Source organism: Salminus brasiliensis, chromosome 9, assembly GCF_030463535.1.
Source record: "Salminus brasiliensis chromosome 9, fSalBra1.hap2, whole genome shotgun sequence".
NCBI lineage: Eukaryota > Metazoa > Chordata > Actinopteri > Characiformes > Bryconidae > Salminus > Salminus brasiliensis.
Window position 1 is genome coordinate 35,836,562 of NC_132886.1, and position 24,608 is coordinate 35,861,169.

The 24,608-nt window shown below is 43.6% G+C and overlaps 4 pseudogenes; all 4 read right to left on the bottom strand.

The window, feature by feature from the left end:
• Positions 1-2,227: 2,227 nt before the first annotated feature.
• On the bottom strand, positions 2,228-2,995 carry LOC140561732 (hatching enzyme 1.2 pseudogene; annotated as a pseudogene).
• A 5,396-nt stretch (positions 2,996-8,391) lies between these two features.
• On the bottom strand, positions 8,392-9,159 carry LOC140561733 (hatching enzyme 1.2 pseudogene; annotated as a pseudogene).
• Positions 9,160-14,540: 5,381 nt separating this feature from the next.
• On the bottom strand, positions 14,541-15,308 carry LOC140561734 (hatching enzyme 1.2 pseudogene; annotated as a pseudogene).
• A 5,381-nt stretch (positions 15,309-20,689) lies between these two features.
• LOC140561735 (hatching enzyme 1.2 pseudogene) lies at positions 20,690-21,457 on the bottom strand (annotated as a pseudogene).
• Positions 21,458-24,608: the final 3,151 nt, after the last annotated feature.

Consider the following 24,608-nt stretch of genomic DNA (forward strand, 5'->3'; position numbering starts at 1 on the left):
TGAAGGAAGGAGTTGTCTCAGGAGATTAGAAAGAAAATTAAAGACAAGCATGTTAAAGGTAAAGGTTATAAGATCATCTCCAATCAACTTGATGTTCCTGTGACTACAGTTGCACATATCATTCAGAAATTTAAGATCAGTGGTACTGTAGCCAACCTCTGTGGCATGGCCGCAGGAGGAAAATCGATGACAAATCAAAGAGACAGATAATACGAATGGTAACAAAAGAGCCCAGAAAAACTTCTTCTAAAGAGATTAAAGGTGAACTTCAAGCTCAAGGAACATCAGTGTCCGATCGCACCAGCCGTCGTTGTTTGAGCCAAAGTGGACTGCATGGGAGACGACCAAGGAGGACACCATTGTTGAAAACAAATCATAAAAAACCAGACTGAAATTTGCCAAACTGCATGTTGACAAGCCCCAATGCTTCTGGGAGAATGTTCTATGGACAGATGAAACTTTTTGCCAAGGCACATCAGCTCTATGTTCACAGATGGAAAAATGAAGCAGATCAAGAAGAGAACACTGTCCCTACTGTGAAACATGGAGGAGGCTCTGTTATGTTCTGGGGCTGCTTTGCTGCATCTGGTACAGGGTATCTTGAATCTGTGCAGGGTACAATGAAATCTCAAGACTATTAAGGGATTCTAGAGAGAAATGTGCTGCCCAGTGTCAGAAAGCTTGGTCTCAGTCACAGGTCATGGGTCTTGCAACAGGATAAAGACCCAAAATACACAGCTAAAAAACACCCAAGGTTGGCTAAGAGGAAAACAATGGACCATTCTGCAGTGGCCTTCTATGAGCCCTGACCTAAATCCTATTGAGCATCTTTGGAAGGAGCTGGAAAAGGGATCCTTCAAACCTGAGACAACTGGAGCAGTTTGCTCATGAGGAGTGGGCCAAAATACCTGCTGAGAGGTGCAGAAGTCTCATTGACCATTACAGGAATCGTTTGAGCTGCTTTTGGAGAACCATCTCTTGGTTAACCTGGAGAGGTCAGAATTTTTCTAGGGTTTGTGGTCTCCAAAGGTAGTCTGGCCATTGATCCAGCTAAACTGAAAGCAGTGGCAGAGTGGCCGTGCCCAACATCCCTCCATTTAGTCCAGCATTTTCTGGGGTTTGTGAATTTTTACCTTCGGTTTATCAGGTTCAGCTGCTGCACCTCTCACTGCGCTGACACACAAGCAGCCTGGCCCCTTCCCATGGACCATCGAAGGCCAGAAGTCATTCGAGGAGCTCAAACGCAGGTTGACCAGTGCACTTGTCTTACACCTCCCAGATCCTGACCTCCTCTTTTTTGTAGAGGTAGATGCCTCTGAGATCTGGATAGGTGCTGTCCTGTCCGAAAGATCAGGTGAGAACCAAAAGCTGAGGTATTTAGGTATTTAGGGTCTGAGGTTAACTCTTAGGCTAAGTTAGTTACATTACAGGCACTTAAAAGGTTTGCCTCTTATCCAGAGCGAAGTGCTTCACTGTTTACTTAGAAATACCCTTGGCTAGTTTATATAGACTAGGATCCAAAAGATACCTCTAAGCCCAGATATTACTAAATCCAAAAGTCAGTATGGAGACCACAATACTCAACACTTAGGCCCTCAGTTTGCATTTGAAGACAGCAAGCAACTCTGCCGTTCGGACACCCAGGGAAAGTTTGTTCCACCTCTCCAGCCAGGATGCTTCCATGGATCTTAAGGGATGATGGGTCAAGTGCGTGTGGTGAAATGTGAAACATATTTTGTTTATATTCAATTAATGATCATTATGTTATTTCAGATCATCATTTCTTTCAATCCTATCAGTTGTGTTTAACTACATCAAAGTCACATTTTACTCCATGTTGATCTGTGCTCCACTGTCCCCTGACCTTGGTTTTCTTCAAGCATCTGAGCACAAAGTCCTTTGTTAAATGGTAAGATGATCTTAATGTTAGAAGGATTCTGGGATGTTCAGTCAGGTGTAATATTGGAATGCATATTACAGACTCTTGGAATCAAGTAAATTAGAAACTAATTAGTTCTGTAAATAGACTGTGTGAATATAGTACTTCCCTGGCACTATATTATGCAGCTAGTGGATACGGGGTAAAGTAAGAATGGGAGTATGTTAGTAAAACACAAGATACTTATTTGTTTGCTTTGACTTTGTTTATTTCACAATGATGACACATCAGAGCATCACAAGATCAAGATGTGAGCAGTTGTAAATGTGTCACAGTAGGATGTGTATTTCAGCACTTGTAGAGAGTGTTGATCCTCAGGATGTCGATGGCGGACAGGTCCACTCTTTGCCCGATTTTCACTGATGCATCAGGAATAGGAGTGATGCTGTCCAGCCCATTGATGGAGAAAGCCGTTTTCCCGTAGTGCATCACGGAGGAGTAGTCGTACGGTGTGTTGAGGTTGTTGGTGTTCTCCTTGTTGAAATTGTACTGCATTGCAGGGTCGATGTTCTCCCAGTTGATCCTGACATAGCGGTCACGGTCGCTCCTGGTCTGCTCGTGGTAGAAACCCAGAGCGTGGTTCAGCTCATGCTGGACAATGCCATGGTACACGCAGCCGTTCCTGTTGAGGGAGACCACCTGCTTACCACCTGATCTGCCCACTGGAGAGTAGCACCCATCTCTGTTCTCAATGCTGAGGTAGTCGGTTTCAGTGGTTCTGGCCACAAAGCGAATGCAGGTTTTGCTGTGGAAGGTTGCCATGGCGCCAGCGATTACAGATCGCTCAGAGAAGGAGAAGTCAGCGCTCACTGTGTAAGGCACCTGCACTGGACCAGTTGAGGACTTCTTCCAAAAGCAGTTGTTGTCAGGGCAGACCTGAGCGTTCCTGGTTCTTGACAAGACGATGTCTCCCTCCACCAGCAGTTCACTGGATCTGTTGTTGGTGGTCAGAATTCTTTCTGTGATGTCCACAAACTGAGGCTCCATGAGGGGGACAGCCTGGGACAGACCGAGCATCAGCAGGGCTAGAATGGAGAAAGAGGCTGTGGGCTCCATGTTGCTTCAGTCAGTGGAGATGATCTGGATGCTCCTTCACTCTTGCTCAGTGTCTGAACCCAGTCATACCTGGCCTTTTATACTCATGGACACACATCGGTGTGGCTGTCTGAGGATTAAAGCTAAGCTCTGTCCGCTGTCCTTTGTGTGGAACTAAAGGGAGGGACCCTCTGAGCTCAGGGTACTGATTTGAAGTTGTTTTCTCTCTACAAAAATGAGAATCTTCTCTCTAATTATCGCTGATTTCTCCTCTTCCACATTACTGATCACCTCTTGTGTTCCTCAGGGTTCTGTTTTAGGCCCTATTCATTTGTCTTTATATACAAACCATTGGAATTCCATGTAGGTATTTCTTATGAATGTTATGCTGATGCAAATTTGTTGATACTGTTTAAACTGAGTGCTAATCCCTGACACAATTCATAGGTCTAATGTGTGTAACTAAAGGGAGGGGAGAGTGAGGTAATACGAGCCATTTTTCTTAAGGTGATCCAACAACCTTAAGTAAAACGAATGCATACAATGCAAGTTCAGAATGTGTGGCATCAATTAAAACCTTAGCAAGTCAAGTCAAGTCAAGTCAAATTTATTTGTATAGCGCTTTTTACAACTGTTGTCGTCACAAAGCAGCTTTACATAATTAGTACTTAATAAATAACAGAGACAGAGAAGAAAGAAGGAATAACATGAAGCGTCAAAGACCCCCGTGAGCAAGCCAACGGCGACAGTGGCAAGGAAAAACTCCCTCAGAGCTGGAGGAAGAAACCTTGGGAGGAACCAAGGCTCACAAGGGGGACCCATCCTCCTCTGGCCAGACTGTTTTAAACATTAATGATAAAAATTACCCGCCACCACCCATGGCTCACCCGCCAGCTGCTGCTGCCTGTTTGGTGGCCGTGCTGAAACCTAGATGGACTCGTGCCTGTCTGACACTATTAATATTGCCACTATTAACTTTCTGTTGTATCTGCTTTGGGGGGGGACCCGCTGGCCGGACTGGTAGGTGGCAGCTGGTTAGATGCAGGTAGAGGGGACCTCAGCGGGCAATCTTCCTGCAGATCGGGCTGGGTGGCCATTTACTCGGGGAAGGTAAAGAGAGAGAAGTTAGTTCTAAGAGGAATTTTATGGAGTGCAGAGACTGTTGAGAATCAGCATCTGGGTATGTCTGACGACTCCGGCAGGTCTGATTATCACAGCATAATTAAAAGGAGAGAGCCAGAAGGTAACACGGACACGGGCGTACCCTGAGAACACCAGCATCTATCTGCTCCACCGTCAACAAACCTGAGTGATCGCGTGTAAGCAGCGAGACGACAGCTCCAGCATCTCAGTGTACTACAATTCCCTGGGTCCGCGAACCCCTGGACCTGCAGCCCTTATCTAAGAAACATTAATTACCAAAAGCTAAACTAAACATATAAGTTTTCAGCTTAGATTTAAAGATTAAGACTGTGTCTGAGTCCCGAACATTATCTGGAAGGTTATTCCAGAGCTGGGGGGCTTTATAAGAAAAGGCTCTTCCCCCTGCTGAGGTTTTCTGAATTTTGGGAACGCGTAAGAGGCCAGCACCCTGAGATCTAAGTAGTCTTGATGGTTCGTAATATACAATAAGATCCTGCAGGTACTCAGGAGCGAGGCCATGTAGGGCTTTATATGTTAATAAAAGAATTTTGTATTCGATACGGAATTTAACTGGGAGCCAATGAAGTGCTGATAGAACTGGACTGATATGGTCAAATTTTCTAGTTTTAGTAAGGACCCTGGCTGCAGCATTTTGCACCAGCTGAAGTTTATTGAGGTTCCTGCTGGAACAACCTGACAGTAGTGCATTACAGTAATCTAGCCTTGAGGTAATAAAAGCATGTACTAGCTTTTCTGCGTCTTGTAGTGATAAGGAGTTTCTTAGTTTGGAGATGTTCCTAAGCTGCATAAAGGCTGTTCTACTAATATTAGCTATATGTTGCTCAAATGATAAATCTGAGTCAAATGTGACGCCAAGATTTTTAGCTGCTAAACCAGGAATGATAGAAGAATCAGCCAAGTCTAACATTAAGTCTGATAGTTTATTTCTAGAGTCTTTTGGACCTAAAAGGAGAACTTCGGTTTTGTCACTGTTGAGGAGAAGGAAGTTATGTGACATCCAGAGTTTTATATCCTTTACACAGTCCTCCATTTTCTGTAGTCTAAATTTATCGTCAGGTTTGGCTGATATATAGAGCTGTGTGTCATCTGCATAGAAATGGAAATTAACGCCATGTCTGCTTATAACTGAGCCCAGTGGTAACATGTATAGTATAAATAATAGTGGTCCTAAAATGGAGCCTTGCGGAACTCCATATCTTAGCAGTGTCCCTAACTCAAACTGACATCAAAATACAGGGTCCCAGAAAAAAAAGGTTCTAGTGGCTCAACTTTCCCCATTAAATAAGGTGAATAGGCCCAAAATAGTTAAAGTACTTCTTCTGGGGTTGAAGCAGCTGACAGGGTAAGTTCAGCTATCTGACAAAACTCTTACTAACTATGTATTAACCAGATCTAATTCCACTAATAACTGAAAAATAACCAAGTCTCATTCTGAACTTATTTCAGAGAAATGGCTCGGGTATGAAGCACAGATGAAGCAGAGACGTTGGGTGCTTGTGTGGTTCTGAGGTTAGCTCCTAGGCTAAAGTCTTACCTGACAGCTATACAAGCACCAAACACATCTACTTCTTCACTGGAGCCAAATAAGTGAGTTTTCTCTTCAGAAAATGGTAAAGAGATGTTTGGGTGAATGTATTATACACACGTGGACAAAATTGTTGGTACCCCTCGGTTAATGAAAGAAAAACCCACAATGGTCACAGAAATAACTTGAATCTGACAAAAGTAATAATACATAAAAATTCTATGAAAATGAACAAATGAAAATCCGACATTGATTTTGAACCATGCTTCAACATAATTATTTAAAAAAGTAAACTCATTAAACAGGCTTGGACAAAAATGATGGTACCCCTGAAAAATATGTGACCAAAGGGAGATGTCAAATCAAGGTGTGTCCACTAATTAGCATCACAGGTGTCTACAATCTTGTAATCAGTCAGTGGGCCTATATATAGAGCTACAGGTAGTCACTGTGCTGTTTGGTGACATGGTGTGTACCACACTCAACATGCACCAGAGGAAGTGAAGGAAGGAGTTGTCTCAGGAGATTAGAAAGAAAATTAAAGACAAGCATGTTAAAGGTAAAGGTTATAAGATCATCTCCAATCAACTTGATGTTCCTGTGACTACAGTTGCACATATCATTCAGAAATTTAAGATCAGTGGTACTGTAGCCAACCTCTGTGGCATGGCCGCAGGAGGAAAATCGATGACAAATCAAAGAGACAGATAATACGAATGGTAACAAAAGAGCCCAGAAAAACTTCTTCTAAAGAGATTAAAGGTGAACTTCAAGCTCAAGGAACATCAGTGTCCGATCGCACCAGCCGTCGTTGTTTGAGCCAAAGTGGACTGCATGGGAGACGACCAAGGAGGACACCATTGTTGAAAACAAATCATAAAAAACCAGACTGAAATTTGCCAAACTGCATGTTGACAAGCCCCAATGCTTCTGGGAGAATGTTCTATGGACAGATGAAACTTTTTGCCAAGGCACATCAGCTCTATGTTCACAGATGGAAAAATGAAGCAGATCAAGAAGAGAACACTGTCCCTACTGTGAAACATGGAGGAGGCTCTGTTATGTTCTGGGGCTGCTTTGCTGCATCTGGTACAGGGTATCTTGAATCTGTGCAGGGTACAATGAAATCTCAAGACTATTAAGGGATTCTAGAGAGAAATGTGCTGCCCAGTGTCAGAAAGCTTGGTCTCAGTCACAGGTCATGGGTCTTGCAACAGGATAAAGACCCAAAATACACAGCTAAAAAACACCCAAGGTTGGCTAAGAGGAAAACAATGGACCATTCTGCAGTGGCCTTCTATGAGCCCTGACCTAAATCCTATTGAGCATCTTTGGAAGGAGCTGGAAAAGGGATCCTTCAAACCTGAGACAACTGGAGCAGTTTGCTCATGAGGAGTGGGCCAAAATACCTGCTGAGAGGTGCAGAAGTCTCATTGACCATTACAGGAATCGTTTGAGCTGCTTTTGGAGAACCATCTCTTGGTTAACCTGGAGAGGTCAGAATTTTTCTAGGGTTTGTGGTCTCCAAAGGTAGTCTGGCCATTGATCCAGCTAAACTGAAAGCAGTGGCAGAGTGGCCGTGCCCAACATCCCTCCATTTAGTCCAGCATTTTCTGGGGTTTGTGAATTTTTACCTTCGGTTTATCAGGTTCAGCTGCTGCACCTCTCACTGCGCTGACACACAAGCAGCCTGGCCCCTTCCCATGGACCATCGAAGGCCAGAAGTCATTCGAGGAGCTCAAACGCAGGTTGACCAGTGCACTTGTCTTACACCTCCCAGATCCTGACCTCCTCTTTTTTGTAGAGGTAGATGCCTCTGAGATCTGGATAGGTGCTGTCCTGTCCGAAAGATCAGGTGAGAACCAAAAGCTGAGGTATTTAGGTATTTAGGGTCTGAGGTTAACTCTTAGGCTAAGTTAGTTACATTACAGGCACTTAAAAGGTTTGCCTCTTATCCAGAGCGAAGTGCTTCACTGTTTACTTAGAAATACCCTTGGCTAGTTTATATAGACTAGGATCCAAAAGATACCTCTAAGCCCAGATATTACTAAATCCAAAAGTCAGTATGGAGACCACAATACTCAACACTTAGGCCCTCAGTTTGCATTTGAAGACAGCAAGCAACTCTGCCGTTCGGACACCCAGGGAAAGTTTGTTCCACCTCTCCAGCCAGGATGCTTCCATGGATCTTAAGGGATGATGGGTCAAGTGCGTGTGGTGAAATGTGAAACATATTTTGTTTATATTCAATTAATGATCATTATGTTATTTCAGATCATCATTTCTTTCAATCCTATCAGTTGTGTTTAACTACATCAAAGTCACATTTTACTCCATGTTGATCTGTGCTCCACTGTCCCCTGACCTTGGTTTTCTTCAAGCATCTGAGCACAAAGTCCTTTGTTAAATGGTAAGATGATCTTAATGTTAGAAGGATTCTGGGATGTTCAGTCAGGTGTAATATTGGAATGCATATTACAGACTCTTGGAATCAAGTAAATTAGAAACTAATTAGTTCTGTAAATAGACTGTGTGAATATAGTACTTCCCTGGCACTATATTATGCAGCTAGTGGATACGGGGTAAAGTAAGAATGGGAGTATGTTAGTAAAACACAAGATACTTATTTGTTTGCTTTGACTTTGTTTATTTCACAATGATGACACATCAGAGCATCACAAGATCAAGATGTGAGCAGTTGTAAATGTGTCACAGTAGGATGTGTATTTCAGCACTTGTAGAGAGTGTTGATCCTCAGGATGTCGATGGCGGACAGGTCCACTCTTTGCCCGATTTTCACTGATGCATCAGGAATAGGAGTGATGCTGTCCAGCCCATTGATGGAGAAAGCCGTTTTCCCGTAGTGCATCACGGAGGAGTAGTCGTACGGTGTGTTGAGGTTGTTGGTGTTCTCCTTGTTGAAATTGTACTGCATTGCAGGGTCGATGTTCTCCCAGTTGATCCTGACATAGCGGTCACGGTCGCTCCTGGTCTGCTCGTGGTAGAAACCCAGAGCGTGGTTCAGCTCATGCTGGACAATGCCATGGTACACGCAGCCGTTCCTGTTGAGGGAGACCACCTGCTTACCACCTGATCTGCCCACTGGAGAGTAGCACCCATCTCTGTTCTCAATGCTGAGGTAGTCGGTTTCAGTGGTTCTGGCCACAAAGCGAATGCAGGTTTTGCTGTGGAAGGTTGCCATGGCGCCAGCGATTACAGATCGCTCAGAGAAGGAGAAGTCAGCGCTCACTGTGTAAGGCACCTGCACTGGACCAGTTGAGGACTTCTTCCAAAAGCAGTTGTTGTCAGGGCAGACCTGAGCGTTCCTGGTTCTTGACAAGACGATGTCTCCCTCCACCAGCAGTTCACTGGATCTGTTGTTGGTGGTCAGAATTCTTTCTGTGATGTCCACAAACTGAGGCTCCATGAGGGGGACAGCCTGGGACAGACCGAGCATCAGCAGGGCTAGAATGGAGAAAGAGGCTGTGGGCTCCATGTTGCTTCAGTCAGTGGAGATGATCTGGATGCTCCTTCACTCTTGCTCAGTGTCTGAACCCAGTCATACCTGGCCTTTTATACTCATGGACACACATCGGTGTGGCTGTCTGAGGATTAAAGCTAAGCTCTGTCCGCTGTCCTTTGTGTGGAACTAAAGGGAGGGACCCTCTGAGCTCAGGGTACTGATTTGAAGTTGTTTTCTCTCTACAAAAATGAGAATCTTCTCTCTAATTATCGCTGATTTCTCCTCTTCCACATTACTGATCACCTCTTGTGTTCCTCAGGGTTCTGTTTTAGGCCCTATTCATTTGTCTTTATATACAAACCATTGGAATTCCATGTAGGTATTTCTTATGAATGTTATGCTGATGCAAATTTGTTGATACTGTTTAAACTGAGTGCTAATCCCTGACACAATTCATAGGTCTAATGTGTGTAACTAAAGGGAGGGGAGAGTGAGGTAATACGAGCCATTTTTCTTAAGGTGATCCAACAACCTTAAGTAAAACGAATGCATACAATGCAAGTTCAGAATGTGTGGCATCAATTAAAACCTTAGCAAGTCAAGTCAAGTCAAGTCAAATTTATTTGTATAGCGCTTTTTACAACTGTTGTCGTCACAAAGCAGCTTTACATAATTAGTACTTAATAAATAACAGAGACAGAGAAGAAAGAAGGAATAACATGAAGCGTCAAAGACCCCCGTGAGCAAGCCAACGGCGACAGTGGCAAGGAAAAACTCCCTCAGAGCTGGAGGAAGAAACCTTGGGAGGAACCAAGGCTCACAAGGGGGACCCATCCTCCTCTGGCCAGACTGTTTTAAACATTAATGATAAAAATTACCCGCCACCACCCATGGCTCACCCGCCAGCTGCTGCTGCCTGTTTGGTGGCCGTGCTGAAACCTAGATGGACTCGTGCCTGTCTGACACTATTAATATTGCCACTATTAACTTTCTGTTGTATCTGCTTTGGGGGGGGACCCGCTGGCCGGACTGGTAGGTGGCAGCTGGTTAGATGCAGGTAGAGGGGACCTCAGCGGGCAATCTTCCTGCAGATCGGGCTGGGTGGCCATTTACTCGGGGAAGGTAAAGAGAGAGAAGTTAGTTCTAAGAGGAATTTTATGGAGTGCAGAGACTGTTGAGAATCAGCATCTGGGTATGTCTGACGACTCCGGCAGGTCTGATTATCACAGCATAATTAAAAGGAGAGAGCCAGAAGGTAACACGGACACGGGCGTACCCTGAGAACACCAGCATCTATCTGCTCCACCGTCAACAAACCTGAGTGATCGCGTGTAAGCAGCGAGACGACAGCTCCAGCATCTCAGTGTACTACAATTCCCTGGGTCCGCGAACCCCTGGACCTGCAGCCCTTATCTAAGAAACATTAATTACCAAAAGCTAAACTAAACATATAAGTTTTCAGCTTAGATTTAAAGATTAAGACTGTGTCTGAGTCCCGAACATTATCTGGAAGGTTATTCCAGAGCTGGGGGGCTTTATAAGAAAAGGCTCTTCCCCCTGCTGAGGTTTTCTGAATTTTGGGAACGCGTAAGAGGCCAGCACCCTGAGATCTAAGTAGTCTTGATGGTCTCAGGAGCGAGGCCATGTAGGGCTTTATATGTTAATAAAAGAATTTTGTATTCGATATGGAATTTAACTGGGAGCCAATGAAGTGCTGATAGAACTGGACTGATATGGTCAAATTTTCTAGTTTTAGTAAGGACCCTGGCTGCAGCATTTTGCACCAGCTGAAGTTTATTGAGGTTCCTGCTGGAACAACCTGACAGTAGTGCATTACAGTAATCTAGCCTTGAGGTAATAAAAGCATGTACTAGCTTTTCTGCGTCTTGTAGTGATAAGGAGTTTCTTAGTTTGGAGATGTTCCTAAGCTGCATAAAGGCTGTTCTACTAATATTAGCTATATGTTGCTCAAATGATAAATCTGAGTCAAATGTGACGCCAAGATTTTTAGCTGCTAAACCAGGAATGATAGAAGAATCAGCCAAGTCTAACATTAAGTCTGATAGTTTATTTCTAGAGTCTTTTGGACCTAAAAGGAGAACTTCGGTTTTGTCACTGTTGAGGAGAAGGAAGTTATGTGACATCCAGAGTTTTATATCCTTTACACAGTCCTCCATTTTCTGTAGTCTAAATTTATCGTCAGGTTTGGCTGATATATAGAGCTGTGTGTCATCTGCATAGAAATGGAAATTAACGCCATGTCTGCTTATAACTGAGCCCAGTGGTAACATGTATAGTATAAATAATAGTGGTCCTAAAATGGAGCCTTGCGGAACTCCATATCTTAGCAGTGTCCCTAACTCAAACTGACATCAAAATACAGGGTCCCAGAAAAAAAAGGTTCTAGTGGCTCAACTTTCCCCATTAAATAAGGTGAATAGGCCCAAAATAGTTAAAGTACTTCTTCTGGGGTTGAAGCAGCTGACAGGGTAAGTTCAGCTATCTGACAAAACTCTTACTAACTATGTATTAACCAGATCTAATTCCACTAATAACTGAAAAATAACCAAGTCTCATTCTGAACTTATTTCAGAGAAATGGCTCGGGTATGAAGCACAGATGAAGCAGAGACGTTGGGTGCTTGTGTGGTTCTGAGGTTAGCTCCTAGGCTAAAGTCTTACCTGACAGCTATACAAGCACCAAACACATCTACTTCTTCACTGGAGCCAAATAAGTGAGTTTTCTCTTCAGAAAATGGTAAAGAGATGTTTGGGTGAATGTATTATACACACGTGGACAAAATTGTTGGTACCCCTCGGTTAATGAAAGAAAAACCCACAATGGTCACAGAAATAACTTGAATCTGACAAAAGTAATAATACATAAAAATTCTATGAAAATGAACAAATGAAAATCCGACATTGATTTTGAACCATGCTTCAACATAATTATTTAAAAAAGTAAACTCATTAAACAGGCTTGGACAAAAATGATGGTACCCCTGAAAAATATGTGACCAAAGGGAGATGTCAAATCAAGGTGTGTCCACTAATTAGCATCACAGGTGTCTACAATCTTGTAATCAGTCAGTGGGCCTATATATAGAGCTACAGGTAGTCACTGTGCTGTTTGGTGACATGGTGTGTACCACACTCAACATGCACCAGAGGAAGTGAAGGAAGGAGTTGTCTCAGGAGATTAGAAAGAAAATTAAAGACAAGCATGTTAAAGGTAAAGGTTATAAGATCATCTCCAATCAACTTGATGTTCCTGTGACTACAGTTGCACATATCATTCAGAAATTTAAGATCAGTGGTACTGTAGCCAACCTCTGTGGCATGGCCGCAGGAGGAAAATCGATGACAAATCAAAGAGACAGATAATACGAATGGTAACAAAAGAGCCCAGAAAAACTTCTTCTAAAGAGATTAAAGGTGAACTTCAAGCTCAAGGAACATCAGTGTCCGATCGCACCAGCCGTCGTTGTTTGAGCCAAAGTGGACTGCATGGGAGACGACCAAGGAGGACACCATTGTTGAAAACAAATCATAAAAAACCAGACTGAAATTTGCCAAACTGCATGTTGACAAGCCCCAATGCTTCTGGGAGAATGTTCTATGGACAGATGAAACTTTTTGCCAAGGCACATCAGCTCTATGTTCACAGATGGAAAAATGAAGCAGATCAAGAAGAGAACACTGTCCCTACTGTGAAACATGGAGGAGGCTCTGTTATGTTCTGGGGCTGCTTTGCTGCATCTGGTACAGGGTATCTTGAATCTGTGCAGGGTACAATGAAATCTCAAGACTATTAAGGGATTCTAGAGAGAAATGTGCTGCCCAGTGTCAGAAAGCTTGGTCTCAGTCACAGGTCATGGGTCTTGCAACAGGATAAAGACCCAAAATACACAGCTAAAAAACACCCAAGGTTGGCTAAGAGGAAAACAATGGACCATTCTGCAGTGGCCTTCTATGAGCCCTGACCTAAATCCTATTGAGCATCTTTGGAAGGAGCTGAAACATGCCATCTGGAAAAGGGATCCTTCAAACCTGAGACAACTGGAGCAGTTTGCTCATGAGGAGTGGGCCAAAATACCTGCTGAGAGGTGCAGAAGTCTCATTGACCATTACAGGAATCGTTTGAGCTGCTTTTGGAGAACCATCTCTTGGTTAACCTGGAGAGGTCAGAATTTTTCTAGGGTTTGTGGTCTCCAAAGGTAGTCTGGCCATTGATCCAGCTAAACTGAAAGCAGTGGCAGAGTGGCCGTGCCCAACATCCCTCCATTTAGTCCAGCATTTTCTGGGGTTTGTGAATTTTTACCTTCGGTTTATCAGGTTCAGCTGCTGCACCTCTCACTGCGCTGACACACAAGCAGCCTGGCCCCTTCCCATGGACCATCGAAGGCCAGAAGTCATTCGAGGAGCTCAAACGCAGGTTGACCAGTGCACTTGTCTTACACCTCCCAGATCCTGACCTCCTCTTTTTTGTAGAGGTAGATGCCTCTGAGATCTGGATAGGTGCTGTCCTGTCCGAAAGATCAGGTGAGAACCAAAAGCTGAGGTATTTAGGTATTTAGGGTCTGAGGTTAACTCTTAGGCTAAGTTAGTTACATTACAGGCACTTAAAAGGTTTGCCTCTTATCCAGAGCGAAGTGCTTCACTGTTTACTCAGAAATACCCTTGGCTAGTTTATATAGACTAGGATCCAAAAGATACCTCTAAGCCCAGATATTACTAAATCCAAAAGTCAGTATGGAGACCACAATACTCAACACTTAGGCCCTCAGTTTGCATTTGAAGACAGCAAGCAACTCTGCCGTTCGGACACCCAGGGAAAGTTTGTTCCACCTCTCCAGCCAGGATGCTTCCATGGATCTTAAGGGATGATGGGTCAAGTGCGTGTGGTGAAATGTGAAACATATTTTGTTTATATTCAATTAATGATCATTATGTTATTTCAGATCATCATTTCTTTCAATCCTATCAGTTGTGTTTAACTACATCAAAGTCACATTTTACTCCATGTTGATCTGTGCTCCACTGTCCCCTGACCTTGGTTTTCTTCAAGCATCTGAGCACAAAGTCCTTTGTTAAATGGTAAGATGATCTTAATGTTAGAAGGATTCTGGGATGTTCAGTCAGGTGTAATATTGGAATGCATATTACAGACTCTTGGAATCAAGTAAATTAGAAACTAATTAGTTCTGTAAATAGACTGTGTGAATATAGTACTTCCCTGGCACTATATTATGCAGCTAGTGGATACGGGGTAAAGTAAGAATGGGAGTATGTTAGTAAAACACAAGATACTTATTTGTTTGCTTTGACTTTGTTTATTTCACAATGATGACACATCAGAGCATCACAAGATCAAGATGTGAGCAGTTGTAAATGTGTCACAGTAGGATGTGTATTTCAGCACTTGTAGAGAGTGTTGATCCTCAGGATGTCGATGGCGGACAGGTCCACTCTTTGCCCGATTTTCACTGATGCATCAGGAATAGGAGTGATGCTGTCCAGCCCATTGATGGAGAAAGCCGTTTTCCCGTAGTGCATCACGGAGGAGTAGTCGTACGGTGTGTTGAGGTTGTTGGTGTTCTCCTTGTTGAAATTGTACTGCATTGCAGGGTCGATGTTCTCCCAGTTGATCCTGACATAGCGGTCACGGTCGCTCCTGGTCTGCTCGTGGTAGAAACCCAGAGCGTGGTTCAGCTCATGCTGGACAATGCCATGGTACACGCAGCCGTTCCTGTTGAGGGAGACCACCTGCTTACCACCTGATCTGCCCACTGGAGAGTAGCACCCATCTCTGTTCTCAATGCTGAGGTAGTCGGTTTCAGTGGTTCTGGCCACAAAGCGAATGCAGGTTTTGCTGTGGAAGGTTGCCATGGCGCCAGCGATTACAGATCGCTCAGAGAAGGAGAAGTCAGCGCTCACTGTGTAAGGCACCTGCACTGGACCAGTTGAGGACTTCTTCCAAAAGCAGTTGTTGTCAGGGCAGACCTGAGCGTTCCTGGTTCTTGACAAGACGATGTCTCCCTCCACCAGCAGTTCACTGGATCTGTTGTTGGTGGTCAGAATTCTTTCTGTGATGTCCACAAACTGAGGCTCCATGAGGGGGACAGCCTGGGACAGACCGAGCATCAGCAGGGCTAGAATGGAGAAAGAGGCTGTGGGCTCCATGTTGCTTCAGTCAGTGGAGATGATCTGGATGCTCCTTCACTCTTGCTCAGTGTCTGAACCCAGTCATACCTGGCCTTTTATACTCATGGACACACATCGGTGTGGCTGTCTGAGGATTAAAGCTAAGCTCTGTCCGCTGTCCTTTGTGTGGAACTAAAGGGAGGGACCCTCTGAGCTCAGGGTACTGATTTGAAGTTGTTTTCTCTCTACAAAAATGAGAATCTTCTCTCTAATTATCGCTGATTTCTCCTCTTCCACATTACTGATCACCTCTTGTGTTCCTCAGGGTTCTGTTTTAGGCCCTATTCGTTTGTCTTTATATACAAACCATTGGAATTCCATGTAGGTATTTCTTATGAATGTTATGCTGATGCAAATTTGTTGATACTGTTTAAACTGAGTGCTAATCCCTGACACAATTCATAGGTCTAATGTGTGTAACTAAAGGGAGGGGAGAGTGAGGTAATACGAGCCATTTTTCTTAAGGTGATCCAACAACCTTAAGTAAAACGAATGCATACAATGCAAGTTCAGAATGTGTGGCATCAATTAAAACCTTAGCAAGTCAAGTCAAGTCAAGTCAAATTTATTTGTATAGCGCTTTTTACAACTGTTGTCGTCACAAAGCAGCTTTACATAATTAGTACTTAATAAATAACAGAGACAGAGAAGAAAGAAGGAATAACATGAAGCGTCAAAGACCCCCGTGAGCAAGCCAACGGCGACAGTGGCAAGGAAAAACTCCCTCAGAGCTGGAGGAAGAAACCTTGGGAGGAACCAAGGCTCACAAGGGGGACCCATCCTCCTCTGGCCAGACTGTTTTAAACATTAATGATAAAAATTACCCGCCACCACCCATGGCTCACCCGCCAGCTGCTGCTGCCTGTTTGGTGGCCGTGCTGAAACCTAGATGGACTCGTGCCTGTCTGACACTATTAATATTGCCACTATTAACTTTCTGTTGTATCTGCTTTGGGGGGGGACCCGCTGGCCGGACTGGTAGGTGGCAGCTGGTTAGATGCAGGTAGAGGGGACCTCAGCGGGCAATCTTCCTGCAGATCGGGCTGGGTGGCCATTTACTCGGGGAAGGTAAAGAGAGAGAAGTTAGTTCTAAGAGGAATTTTATGGAGTGCAGAGACTGTTGAGAATCAGCATCTGGGTATGTCTGACGACTCCGGCAGGTCTGATTATCACAGCATAATTAAAAGGAGAGAGCCAGAAGGTAACACGGACACGGGCGTACCCTGAGAACACCAGCATCTATCTGCTCCACCGTCAACAAACCTGAGTGATCGCGTGTAAGCAGCGAGACGACAGCTCCAGCATCTCAGTGTACTACAATTCCCTGGGTCCGCGAACCCCTGGACCTGCAGCCCTTATCTAAGAAACATTAATTACCAAAAGCTAAACTAAACATATAAGTTTTCAGCTTAGATTTAAAGATTAAGACTGTGTCTGAGTCCCGAACATTATCTGGAAGGTTATTCCAGAGCTGGGGGGCTTTATAAGAAAAGGCTCTTCCCCCTGCTGAGGTTTTCTGAATTTTGGGAACGCGTAAGAGGCCAGCACCCTGAGATCTAAGTAGTCTTGATGGTCTCAGGAGCGAGGCCATGTAGGGCTTTATATGTTAATAAAAGAATTTTGTATTCGATACGGAATTTAACTGGGAGCCAATGAAGTGCTGATAGAACTGGACTGATATGGTCAAATTTTCTAGTTTTAGTAAGGACCCTGGCTGCAGCATTTTGCACCAGCTGAAGTTTATTGAGGTTCCTGCTGGAACAACCTGACAGTAGTGCATTACAGTAATCTAGCCTTGAGGTAATAAAAGCATGTACTAGCTTTTCTGCGTCTTGTAGTGATAAGGAGTTTCTTAGTTTGGAGATGTTCCTAAGCTGCATAAAGGCTGTTCTACTAATATTAGCTATATGTTGCTCAAATGATAAATCTGAGTCAAATGTGACGCCAAGATTTTTAGCTGCTAAACCAGGAATGATAGAAGAATCAGCCAAGTCTAACATTAAGTCTGATAGTTTATTTCTAGAGTCTTTTGGACCTAAAAGGAGAACTTCGGTTTTGTCACTGTTGAGGAGAAGGAAGTTATGTGACATCCAGAGTTTTATATCCTTTACACAGTCCTCCATTTTCTGTAGTCTAAATTTATCGTCAGGTTTGGCTGATATATAGAGCTGTGTGTCATCTGCATAGAAATGGAAATTAACGCCATGTCTGCTTATAACTGAGCCCAGTGGTAACATGTATAGTATAAATAATAGTGGTCCTAAAATGGAGCCTTGCGGAACTCCATATCTTAGCAGTGTCCCTAACTCAAACTGACATCAAAATACAGGGTCCCAGAAAAAAAAGGTTCTAGTGGCTCAACTTTCCCCATTAAATAAGGTGAATAGGCCCAAAATAGTTAAAGTACTTCTTCTGGGGTTGAAGCAGCTGACAGGGTAAGTTCAGCTATCTGACAAAACTCTTACTAACTATGTATTAACCAGATCTAATTCCACTAATAACTGAAAAATAACCAAGTCTCATTCTGAACTTATTTCAGAGAAATGGCTCGGGTATGAAGCACAGATGAAGCAGAGACGTTGGGTGCTTGTGTGGTTCTGAGGTTAGCTCCTAGGCTAAAGTCTTACCTGACAGCTATACAAGCACCAAACACATCTACTTCTTCACTGGAGCCAAATAAGTGAGTTTTCTCTTCAGAAAATGGTAAAGAGATGTTTGGGTGAATGTATTATACACACGTGGACAAAATTGTTGGTACCCCTCGGTTAATGAAAGAAAAACCCACAATGGTCACAGAAATAACTTGAATCTGACAAAAGTAATAATACATAAAAATTCTATGAAAATGAACAAATGAAAATCCGACATTGATTTTGAACCATGCTTCAACATAATTATTTAAAAAAGTAAACTCATTAAACAGGCTTGGACAAAAATGATGGTACCCCTGAAAAATATGTGACCAAAGGGAGATGTCAAATCAAGGTGTGTCCACTAATTAGCATCACAGGTGTCTACAATCTTGTAATCAGTCAGTGGGCCTATATATAGAGCTACAGGTAGTCACTGTGCTGTTTGGTGACATGGTGTGTACCACACTCAACATGCACCAGAGGAAGTGAAGGAAGGAGTTGTCTCAGGAGATTAGAAAGAAAATTAAAGACAAGCATGTTAAAGGTAAAGGTTATAAGATCATCTCCAATCAACTTGATGTTCCTGTGACTACAGTTGCACATATCATTCAGAAATTTAAGATCAGTGGTACTGTAGCCAACCTCTGTGGCATGGCCGCAGGAGGAAAATCGATGACAAATCAAAGAGACAGATAATACGAATGGTAACAAAAGAGCCCAGAAAAACTTCTTCTAAAGAGATTAAAGGTGAACTTCAAGCTCAAGGAACATCAGTGTCCGATCGCACCAGCCGTCGTTGTTTGAGCCAAAGTGGACTGCATGGGAGACGACCAAGGAGGACACCATTGTTGAAAACAAATCATAAAAAACCAGACTGAAATTTGCCAAACTGCATGTTGACAAGCCCCAATGCTTCTGGGAGAATGTTCTATGGACAGATGAAACTTTTTGCCAAGGCACATCAGCTCTATGTTCACAGATGGAAAAATGAAGCAGATCAAGAAGAGAACACTGTCCCTACTGTGAAACATGGAGGAGGCTCTGTTATGTTCTGGGGCTGCTTTGCTGCATCTGGTACAGGGTATCTTGAATCTGTGCAGGGTACAATGAAATCTCAAGACTATTAAGGGATTCTAGAGAGAAATGTGCTGCCCAGTGTCAGAAAGCTTGGTCTCAGTCACAGGTCATGGGTCTTGCAACAGGATAAAGACCCAAAATACACAGCTAAAAAACACCCAAGGTTGGCTAAGAGGAAAACAATGGACCATTCTGCAGTGGCCTTCTATGAGCCCTGACCTAAATCCTATTGAGCATCTTTGGAAGGAGCTGAAACATGCCGTCTGGAAAAGGGATCCTTCGAACCTGAGACAACTGGAGCAGTTTGCTCATGAGGAGTGGGCCAAAATACCTGCTGAGAGGTGCAGAAGTCTCATTGACCATTACAGGAATCGTTTGAGCTGCTTTTGGAGAACCATCTCTTGGTTAACCTGGAGAGGTCAGAATTTTTCTAGGGTTTGTGGTCTCCAAAGGTAGTCTGGCCATTGATCCAGCTAAACTGAAAGCAGTGGCAGAGTGGCCGTGCCCAACATCCCTCCATTTAGTCCAGCATTTTCTGGGGTTTGTGAATTTTTACCTTCGGTTTATCAGGTTCAGCTGCTGCACCTCTCACTGCGCTGACACACAAGCAGCCTGGCCCCTTCCCATGGACCATCGAAGGCCAGAAGTCATTCGAGGAGCTCAAACGCAGGTTGACCAGTGCACTTGTCTTACACCTCCCAGATCCTGACCTCCTCTTTTTTGTAGAGGTAGATGCCTCTGAGATCTGGATAGGTGCTGTCCTGTCCGAAAGATCAGGTGAGAACCAAAAGCTGAGGTATTTAGGTATTTAGGGTCTGAGGTTAACTCTTAGGCTAAGTTAGTTACATTACAGGCACTTAAAAGGTTTGCCTCTTATCCAGAGCGAAGTGCTTCACTGTTTACTCAGAAATACCCTTGGCTAGTTTATATAGACTAGGATCCAAAAGATACCTCTAAGCCCAGATATTACTAAATCCAAAAGTCAGTATGGAGACCACAATACTCAACACTTAGGCCCTCAGTTTGCATTTGAAGACAGCAAGCAACTCTGCCGTTCGGACACCCAGGGAAAGTTTGTTCCACCTCTCCAGCCAGGATGCTTCCATGGATCTTAAGGGATGATGGGTCAAGTGCGTGTGGTGAAATGTGAAACATATTTTGTTTATATTCAATTAATGATCATTATGTTATTTCAGATCATCATTTCTTTCAATCCTATCAGTTGTGTTTAACTACATCAAAGTCACATTTTACTCCATGTTGATCTGTGCTCCACTGTCCCCTGACCTTGGTTTTCTTCAAGCATCTGAGCACAAAGTCCTTTGTTAAATGGTAAGATGATCTTAATGTTAGAAGGATTCTGGGATGTTCAGTCAGGTGTAATATTGGAATGCATATTACAGACTCTTGGAATCAAGTAAATTAGAAACTAATTAGTTCTGTAAATAGACTGTGTGAATATAGTACTTCCCTGGCACTATATTATGCAGCTAGTGGATACGGGGTAAAGTAAGAATGGGAGTATGTTAGTAAAACACAAGATACTTATTTGTTTGCTTTGACTTTGTTTATTTCACAATGATGACACATCAGAGCATCACAAGATCAAGATGTGAGCAGTTGTAAATGTGTCACAGTAGGATGTGTATTTCAGCACTTGTAGAGAGTGTTGATCCTCAGGATGTCGATGGCGGACAGGTCCACTCTTTGCCCGATTTTCACTGATGCATCAGGAATAGGAGTGATGCTGTCCAGCCCATTGATGGAGAAAGCCGTTTTCCCGTAGTGCATCACGGAGGAGTAGTCGTACGGTGTGTTGAGGTTGTTGGTGTTCTCCTTGTTGAAATTGTACTGCATTGCAGGGTCGATGTTCTCCCAGTTGATCCTGACATAGCGGTCACGGTCGCTCCTGGTCTGCTCGTGGTAGAAACCCAGAGCGTGGTTCAGCTCATGCTGGACAATGCCATGGTACACGCAGCCGTTCCTGTTGAGGGAGACCACCTGCTTACCACCTGATCTGCCCACTGGAGAGTAGCACCCATCTCTGTTCTCAATGCTGAGGTAGTCGGTTTCAGTGGTTCTGGCCACAAAGCGAATGCAGGTTTTGCTGTGGAAGGTTGCCATGGCGCCAGCGATTACAGATCGCTCAGAGAAGGAGAAGTCAGCGCTCACTGTGTAAGGCACCTGCACTGGACCAGTTGAGGACTTCTTCCAAAAGCAGTTGTTGTCAGGGCAGACCTGAGCGTTCCTGGTTCTTGACAAGACGATGTCTCCCTCCACCAGCAGTTCACTGGATCTGTTGTTGGTGGTCAGAATTCTTTCTGTGATGTCCACAAACTGAGGCTCCATGAGGGGGACAGCCTGGGACAGACCGAGCATCAGCAGGGCTAGAATGGAGAAAGAGGCTGTGGGCTCCATGTTGCTTCAGTCAGTGGAGATGATCTGGATGCTCCTTCACTCTTGCTCAGTGTCTGAACCCAGTCATACCTGGCCTTTTATACTCATGGACACACATCGGTGTGGCTGTCTGAGGATTAAAGCTAAGCTCTGTCCGCTGTCCTTTGTGTGGAACTAAAGGGAGGGACCCTCTGAGCTCAGGGTACTGATTTGAAGTTGTTTTCTCTCTACAAAAATGAGAATCTTCTCTCTAATTATCGCTGATTTCTCCTCTTCCACATTACTGATCACCTCTTGTGTTCCTCAGGGTTCTGTTTTAGGCCCTATTCATTTGTCTTTATATACAAACCATTGGAATTCCATGTAGGTATTTCTTATGAATGTTATGCTGATGCAAATTTGTTGATACTGTTTAAACTGAGTGCTAATCCCTGACACAATTCATAGGTCTAATGTGTGTAACTAAAGGGAGGGGAGAGTGAGGTAATACGAGCCATTTTTCTTAAGGTGATCCAACAACCTTAAGTAAAACGAATGCATACAATGCAAGTTCAGAATGTGTGGCATCAATTAAAACCTTAGCAAGTCAAGTCAAGTCAAGTCAAATTTATTTGTATAGCGCTTTTTACAACTGTTGTCGTCACAAAGCAGCTTTACATAATTAGTACTTAATAAATAACAGAGACAGAGAAGAAAGAAGGAATAACATGAAGCGTCAAAGACCCCCGTGAGCAAGCCAACGGCGACAGTGGCAAGGAAAAACTCCCTCAGAGCTGGAGGAAGAAACCTTGGGAGGAACCAAGGCTCACAAGGGGGACCCATCCTCCTCTGGCCAGACTGTTTTAAACATTAATGATAAAAATTACCCGCCACCACCCATGGCTCACCCGCCAGCTGCTGCTGCCTGTTTGGTGGCCGTGCTGAAACCTAGATGGACTCGTGCCTGTCTGACACTATTAATATTGCCACTATTAACTTTCTGTTGTATCTGCTTTGGGGGGGGACCCGCTGGCCGGACTGGTAGGTGGCAGCTGGTTAGATGCAGGTAGAGGGGACCTCAGCGGGCAATCTTCCTGCAGATCGGGCTGGGTGGCCATTTACTCGGGGAAGGTAAAGAGAGAGAAGTTAGTTCTAAGAGGAATTTTATGGAGTGCAGAGACTGTTGAGAATCAGCATCTGGGTATGTCTGACGACTCCGGCAGGTCTGATTATCACAGCATAATTAAAAGGAGAGAGCCAGAAGGTAACACGGACACGGGCGTACCCTGAGAACACCAGCATCTATCTGCTCCACCGTCAACAAACCTGAGTGATCGCGTGTAAGCAGCGAGACGACAGCTCCAGCATCTCAGTGTACTACAATTCCCTGGGTCCGCGAACCCCTGGACCTGCAGCCCTTATCTAAGAAACATTAATTACCAAAAGCTAAACTAAACATATAAGTTTTCAGCTTAGATTTAAAGATTAAGACTGTGTCTGAGTCCCGAACATTATCTGGAAGGTTATTCCAGAGCTGGGGGGCTTTATAAGAAAAGGCTCTTCCCCCTGCTGAGGTTTTCTGAATTTTGGGAACGCGTAAGAGGCCAGCACCCTGAGATCTAAGTAGTCTTGATGGTTCGTAATATACAATAAGATCCTGCAGGTACTCAGGAGCGAGGCCATGTAGGGCTTTATATGTTAATAAAAGAATTTTGTATTCGATACGGAATTTAACTGGGAGCCAATGAAGTGCTGATAGAACTGGACTGATATGGTCAAATTTTCTAGTTTTAGTAAGGACCCTGGCTGCAGCATTTTGCACCAGCTGAAGTTTATTGAGGTTCCTGCTGGAACAACCTGACAGTAGTGCATTACAGTAATCTAGCCTTGAGGTAATAAAAGCATGTACTAGCTTTTCTGCGTCTTGTAGTGATAAGGAGTTTCTTAGTTTGGAGATGTTCCTAAGCTGCATAAAGGCTGTTCTACTAATATTAGCTATATGTTGCTCAAATGATAAATCTGAGTCAAATGTGACGCCAAGATTTTTAGCTGCTAAACCAGGAATGATAGAAGAATCAGCCAAGTCTAACATTAAGTCTGATAGTTTATTTCTAGAGTCTTTTGGACCTAAAAGGAGAACTTCGGTTTTGTCACTGTTGAGGAGAAGGAAGTTATGTGACATCCAGAGTTTTATATCCTTTACACAGTCCTCCATTTTCTGTAGTCTAAATTTATCGTCAGGTTTGGCTGATATATAGAGCTGTGTGTCATCTGCATAGAAATGGAAATTAACGCCATGTCTGCTTATAACTGAGCCCAGTGGTAACATGTATAGTATAAATAATAGTGGTCCTAAAATGGAGCCTTGCGGAACTCCATATCTTAGCAGTGTCCCTAACTCAAACTGACATCAAAATACAGGGTCCCAGAAAAAAAAGGTTCTAGTGGCTCAACTTTCCCCATTAAATAAGGTGAATAGGCCCAAAATAGTTAAAGTACTTCTTCTGGGGTTGAAGCAGCTGACAGGGTAAGTTCAGCTATCTGACAAAACTCTTACTAACTATGTATTAACCAGATCTAATTCCACTAATAACTGAAAAATAACCAAGTCTCATTCTGAACTTATTTCAGAGAAATGGCTCGGGTATGAAGCACAGATGAAGCAGAGACGTTGGGTGCTTGTGTGGTTCTGAGGTTAGCTCCTAGGCTAAAGTCTTACCTGACAGCTATACAAGCACCAAACACATCTACTTCTTCACTGGAGCCAAATAAGTGAGTTTTCTCTTCAGAAAATGGTAAAGAGATGTTTGGGTGAATGTATTATACACACGTGGACAAAATTGTTGGTACCCCTCGGTTAATGAAAGAAAAACCCACAATGGTCACAGAAATAACTTGAATCTGACAAAAGTAATAATACATAAAAATTCTATGAAAATGAACAAATGAAAATCCGACATTGATTTTGAACCATGCTTCAACATAATTATTTAAAAAAGTAAACTCATTAAACAGGCTTGGACAAAAATGATGGTACCCCTGAAAAATATGTGACCAAAGGGAGATGTCAAATCAAGGTGTGTCCACTAATTAGCATCACAGGTGTCTACAATCTTGTAATCAGTCAGTGGGCCTATATATAGAGCTACAGGTAGTCACTGTGCTGTTTGGTGACATGGTGTGTACCACACTC